We start from the raw sequence: 6,919 nt of genomic DNA on the forward strand, positions 1-6,919 counted from the left end.
AAAGAAATGAGCAAACATCATGAAACAGCTTTCAAAAGTCCAAAAGCAACTTTTTAAGCTCAAAACGTTGTTTGGAGTAGTTTTTCATCAGAATTCACTTCCTTTTCACTGAAATATGTAATTTCACTATTTCAGCTATACATTGCAAAAGGAAGGTAAACTCAGTCATTGCAGCATGTTTTAATGCATTATGAGATCTAAACAGTCATTTTAATTGAGAAATCTTAGACAATACAGAACTGTGCAAACAGCAAGAAACATCTCTCAAGAGCCCAAAAGCAACTTTTTAAGCTCAAAACGTTGTTTGGTGTAGTTTTTCATCAGAATTCACTTCCTTTTCACTGAAACATGTCATTTCACTATTTCAGCTATACATTGCAAAAGGAAGGTATAATCAGTCTTTGCAACAAGATTTAATGCATTACGATATCTAAACTGTCATTTTAATTGAGGACTCAATAAATACAGAACTGTGCAAACAGTTTGAAACATCTCTCAACAGCCCAAAAGCAACTTTTTAAGTTCAAAACGTTGTTTGGTGTAGTTTTTCATCAGAATTCACTTCCTTTTCACTGAAACATATCATTTCACTATTTCAGCTATACATTGCAAAAGGAAGGTAAAATCAGTCTTTGCAGCATGTTTCAATGCATTATGAGATCTAAACAGTCATTATAATTGAGGAATCTTAGACAATACTGAACTGTGCAAACTGCATGAAACATCTCTCAACAGCCCAAAAGCAACTTTTTAATCTCAAAACGTTGTTTGGAGTAGTTTTTCATCAGAATTCACTTCCTTTTCACTGAAACATGTCATTTCACTACTGTAACAAGAAGTTAGCTATGCATTGTAAAAGGAAATCAAAATGTGTGATTGCAGAATGTTTTCATGCATTATGAGAGCTACACAATAATTTTAGTGAAGTACTCTGAATGTCTGTAAAGAAATGAGCAAACATCATGAAACAGCTTTCAAAAGTCCAAAAGCAACTTTTTAAGCTCAAAACGTTGTTTGGAGTAGTTTTTCATCAAAATTCACTTCCTTTTCACTGAAACATGTCATTTCACTATTTCAGCTATACATTGCAAAAGGAAAGTAAAATCAGTCTTTGCAACAAGATTTAATGCATTACGAGATCTAAACTGTCATTTTAATTGAGGACTCAATAAATACAGAACTGTGCAAACAGTTTGAAACATCTCTCAACAGCCCAAAAGCAACTTTTTAAGCTCAAAACGTTGTTTGGAGTAGTTTTTCATCAGAATTCACTTCCTTTTCACTGAAACATGTCATTTCACTATTTCAGCTATACATTGCAAAAGGAAGGTAAAATCAGTCTTTGCAACAAGTTTTAATGCATTACGAGATCTAAACAGTCATTTTAATTGAGGACTCAATAAATACAGAACTGTGCTAACAGTTTGAAACATCTCTCAACTGCCCAAAAGCAACTTTTTAAGCTCAAAACGTTGTTTGGAGTAGATTTTCATCAGAATTCACTTCCTTTTCACTGAAACATGTCATTTCACTACTGTAACAAGAAGTTAGCTATGCATTGTAAAAGGAAATCAAAATGTGTGATTGCAGAATGTTTTCATGCATTATGAGAGCTACACAATAATTTTAGTGAAGTACTCTGAATGTCTGTAAAGAAATGAGCAAACATCATGAAACAGCTTTCAAAAGTCCAAAAGCAACTTTTTAAGCTCAAAACGTTGTTTGGAGTAGTTTTTCATCAGAATTCACTTCCTTTTCACTGAAATATGTAATTTCACTATTTCAGCTATACATTGCAAAAGGAAGGTAAACTCAGTCATTGCAGCATGTTTTAATGCATTATGAGATCTAAACAGTCATTTTAATTGAGAAATCTAAGACAATACAGAACTGTGCAAACAGCAAGAAACATCTCTCAAGAGCCCAAAAGCAACTTTTTAAGCTCAAAACGTTGTTTGGTGTAGTTTTTCATCAGAATTCACTTCCTTTTCACTGAAACATGTCATTTCACTATTTCAGCTATACATTGCAAAAGGAAGGTATAATCAGTCTTTGCAACAAGATTTAATGCATTACGATATCTAAACTGTCATTTTAATTGAGGACTCAATAAATACAGAACTGTGCAAACAGTTTGAAACATCTCTCAACAGCCCAAAAGCAACTTTTTAAGCTCAAAACGTTGTTTGGAGTAGTTTTTCATCAGAATTCACTTCCTTTTCACTGAAACATGTCATTTCACTATTTCAGCTATACATTGCAAAAGGAAGGTAAAATCAGTCTTTGCAGCATGTTTTAATGCATTATGAGAACTAAACAGTCATTATAATTGAGGAATCTTAGACAATACAGAAATGTGCAAACTGCATGAAACATCTCTCAACAGCCCAAAAGCAACTTTTTAATCTCAAAACGTTGTTTGGAGTAGTTTTTCATCAGAATTCACTTCCTTTTCACTGAAACATGTCATTTCACTACTGTAACAAGTAGTTAGCTATGCATTGTAAAAGGAAATCAAAATGTGTGATTGCAGAATGTTTTCATGCATTATGAGAGCTACACAATAATTTTAGTGAAGTACTCTGAATGTCTGTAAAGAAATGAGCAAACATCATGAAACAGCTTTCAAAAGTCCAAAAGCAACTTTTTAAGCTCAAAACGTTGTTTGGAGTAGTTTCTCATCAGAATTCACTTCCTTTTCACTGAAACATGTCATTTCACTATTTCAGCTATACATTGCAAAAGGAAGGTAAAATCAGTCTTTGCAACAAGTTTTAATGCATTACGAGATCTAAACTGTCATTTTAATTGAGGACTCAATAAATACAGAACTGTGCAAACAGTTTGAAACATCTCTCAACAGCCCAAAAGCAACTTTTTAAGCTCAAAACGTTGTTTGGAGTAGTTTTTCATCAGAATTCACTTCCTTTTCACTGAAACATGTCATTTCACTATTTCAGCTATACATTGCAAAAGGAAGGTAAAATCAGTCTTTGCAGCATGTTTTAATGCATTATGAGATCTAAACAGTCATTATAATTGAGGAATCTTAGACAATACAGAACTGTGCAAACTGCATGAAACATCTCTCAACAGCCCAAAAGCAACTTTTTAAGCTCAAAACGTTGTTTGGAGTAGTTTTTCATCAGAATTCACTTCCTTTTCACTGAAACATGTCATTTCACTATTTCAGCTATACATTGCAAAAGGAAGGTAAAATCAGTCTTTGCAGCATGTTTCAATGCATTATGAGATCTAAACAGTCATTATAATTGAGGAATCTTAGACAATACTGAACTGTGCAAACTGCATGAAACATCTCTCAACAGCCCAAAAGCAACTTTTTAATCTCAAAACGTTGTTTGGAGTAGTTTTTCATCAGAATTCACTTCCTTTTCACTGAAACATGTCATTTCACTACTGTAACAAGAAGTTAGCTATGCATTGTAAAAGGAAATCAAAATGTGTGATTGCAGAATGTTTTCATGCATTATGAGAGCTACACAATAATTTTAGTGAAGTACTCTGAATGTCTGTAAAGAAATGAGCAAACATCATGAAACAGCTTTCAAAAGTCCAAAAGCAACTTTTTAAGCTCAAAACGTTGTTTGGAGTAGTTTTTCATCAAAATTCACTTCCTTTTCACTGAAACATGTCATTTCACTATTTCAGCTATACATTGCAAAAGGAAAGTAAAATCAGTCTTTGCAACAAGATTTAATGCATTACGAGATCTAAACTGTCATTTTAATTGAGGACTCAATAAATACAGAACTGTGCAAACAGTTTGAAACATCTCTCAACAGCCCAAAAGCAACTTTTTAAGCTCAAAACGTTGTTTGGAGTAGTTTTTCATCAGAATTCACTTCCTTTTCACTGAAACATGTCATTTCACTATTTCAGCTATACATTGCAAAAGGAAGGTAAAATCAGTCTTTGCAACAAGTTTTAATGCATTACGAGATCTAAACAGTCATTTTAATTGAGGACTCAATAAATACAGAACTGTGCTAACAGTTTGAAACATCTCTCAACTGCCCAAAAGCAACTTTTTAAGCTCAAAACGTTGTTTGGAGTAGATTTTCATCAGAATTCACTTCCTTTTCACTGAAACATGTCATTTCACTACTGTAACAAGAAGTTAGCTATGCATTGTAAAAGAAAATCAAAATGTGTGATTGCAGAATGTTTTCATGCATTATGAGAGCTACACAATAATTTTAGTGAAGTACTCTGAATGTCTGTAAAGAAATGAGCAAACATCATGAAACAGCTTTCAAAAGTCCAAAAGCAACTTTTTAAGCTCAAAACGTTGTTTGGAGTAGTTTTTCATCAGAATTCACTTCCTTTTCACTGAAATATGTAATTTCACTATTTCAGCTATACATTGCAAAAGGAAGGTAAACTCAGTCATTGCAGCATGTTTTAATGCATTATGAGATCTAAACAGTCATTTTAATTGAGAAATCTAAGACAATACAGAACTGTGCAAACAGCAAGAAACATCTCTCAAGAGCCCAAAAGCAACTTTTTAAGCTCAAAACGTTGTTTGGTGTAGTTTTTCATCAGAATTCACTTCCTTTTCACTGAAACATGTCATTTCACTATTTCAGCTATACATTGCAAAAGGAAGGTATAATCAGTCTTTGCAACAAGATTTAATGCATTACGATATCTAAACTGTCATTTTAATTGAGGACTCAATAAATACAGAACTGTGCAAACAGTTTGAAACATCTCTCAACAGCCCAAAAGCAACTTTTTAAGCTCAAAACGTTGTTTGGAGTAGTTTTTCATCAGAATTCACTTCCTTTTCACTGAAACATGTCATTTCACTATTTCAGCTATACATTGCAAAAGGAAGGTAAAATCAGTCTTTGCAGCATGTTTTAATGCATTATGAGAACTAAACAGTCATTATAATTGAGGAATCTTAGACAATACAGAACTGTGCAAACTGCATGAAACATCTCTCAACAGCCCAAAAGCAACTTTTTAATCTCAAAACGTTGTTTGGAGTAGTTTTTCATCAGAATTCACTTCCTTTTCACTGAAACATGTCATTTCACTACTGTAACAAGTAGTTAGCTATGCATTGTAAAAGGAAATCAAAATGTGTGATTGCAGAATGTTTTCATGCATTATGAGAGCTACACAATAATTTTAGTGAAGTACTCTGAATGTCTGTAAAGAAATGAGCAAACATCATGAAAAAGCTTTCAAAAGTCCAAAAGCAACTTTTTAAGCTCAAAACGTTGTTTGGAGTAGTTTCTCATCAGAATTCACTTCCTTTTCACTGAAACATGTCATTTCACTATTTCAGCTATACATTGCAAAAGGAAGGTAAAATCAGTCTTTGCAACAAGTTTTAATGCATTACGAGATCTAAACTGTCATTTTAATTGAGGACTCAATAAATACAGAACTGTGCAAACAGTTTGAAACATCTCTCAACAGCCCAAAAGCAACTTTTTAAGCTCAAAACGTTGTTTGGAGTAGTTTTTCATCAGAATTCACTTCCTTTTCACTGAAACATGTCATTTCACTATTTCAGCTATACATTGCAAAAGGAAGGTAAAATCAGTCTTTGCAGCATGTTTTAATGCATTATGAGATCTAAACAGTCATTATAATTGAGGAATCTTAGACAATACAGAACTGTGCAAACAGCATGAAACATCTCTCAACAGCCCAAAAGCAACTTTTTAAGCTCAAAACGTTGTTTGGAGTAGTTTTTCATCAGAATTCACTTCCTTTTCACTGAAACATGTCATTTCACTACTGTAACAAGAAGTTAGCTATGCATTGTAAAAGGAAATCAAAATGTGTGATTGCAGAATGTTTTCATGCATTATGAGAGCTACACAATAATTTTAGTGAAGTACTCTGAATGTCTGTAAAGAAATGAGCAAACATCATGAAACAGCTTTCAAAAGTCCAAAAGCAACTTTTTAAGCTCAAAACGTTGTTTGGGGTAGTTTTTCATCAGAATTCACTTCCTTTTCACTGAAATATGTAATTTCACTATTTCAGCTATACATTGCAAAAGGAAGGTAAACTCAGTCATTGCAGCATGTTTTAATGCATTATGAGATCTAAACAGTCATTTTAATTGAGAAATCTTAGACAATACAGAACTGTGCAAACAGCAAGAAACATCTCTCAAGAGCCCAAAAGCAACTTTTTAAGCTCAAAACGTTGTTTGGTGTAGTTTTTCATCAGAATTCACTTCCTTTTCACTGAAACATGTCATTTCACTATTTCAGCTATACATTGCAAAAGGAAGGTAAAATCAGTCTTTGCAACAAGATTTAATGCATTACGATATCTAAACTGTCATTTTAATTGAGGACTCAATAAATACAGAACTGTGCAAACAGTTTGAAACATCTCTCAACAGCCCAAAAGCAACTTTTTAAGCTCAAAACGTTGTTTGGAGTAGTTTTTCATCAGAATTCACTTCCTTTTCACTGAAACATGTCATTTCACTATTTCAGCTATACATTGCAAAAGGAAGGTAAAATCAGTCTTTGCAGCATGTTTTAATGCATTATGAGAACTAAACAGTCATTATAATTGAGGAATCTTAGACAATACAGAACTGTGCAAACTGCATGAAACATCTCTCAACAGCCCAAAAGCAACTTTTTAATCTCAAAACGTTGTTTGGAGTAGTTTTTCATCAGAATTCACTTCCTTTTCACTGAAACATGTCATTTCACTATTTCAGCTATACATTGCAAAAGGAAGGTAAAATCAGTCTTTGCAACAAGTTTTAATGCATTACGAGATCTAAACTGTCATTTTAATTGAGGACTCAATAAATACAGAACTGTGCAAACAGTTTGAAACATCTCTCAACAGCCCAAAAGCAACTTTTTAAGCTCAAAACGTTGTTTGGAGTAGTTTTTCATCAGAA

This window comes from Myxocyprinus asiaticus, chromosome 29 (genome assembly GCF_019703515.2).
Source record: "Myxocyprinus asiaticus isolate MX2 ecotype Aquarium Trade chromosome 29, UBuf_Myxa_2, whole genome shotgun sequence".
Classification (NCBI taxonomy): Eukaryota; Metazoa; Chordata; class Actinopteri; order Cypriniformes; family Catostomidae; genus Myxocyprinus; species Myxocyprinus asiaticus.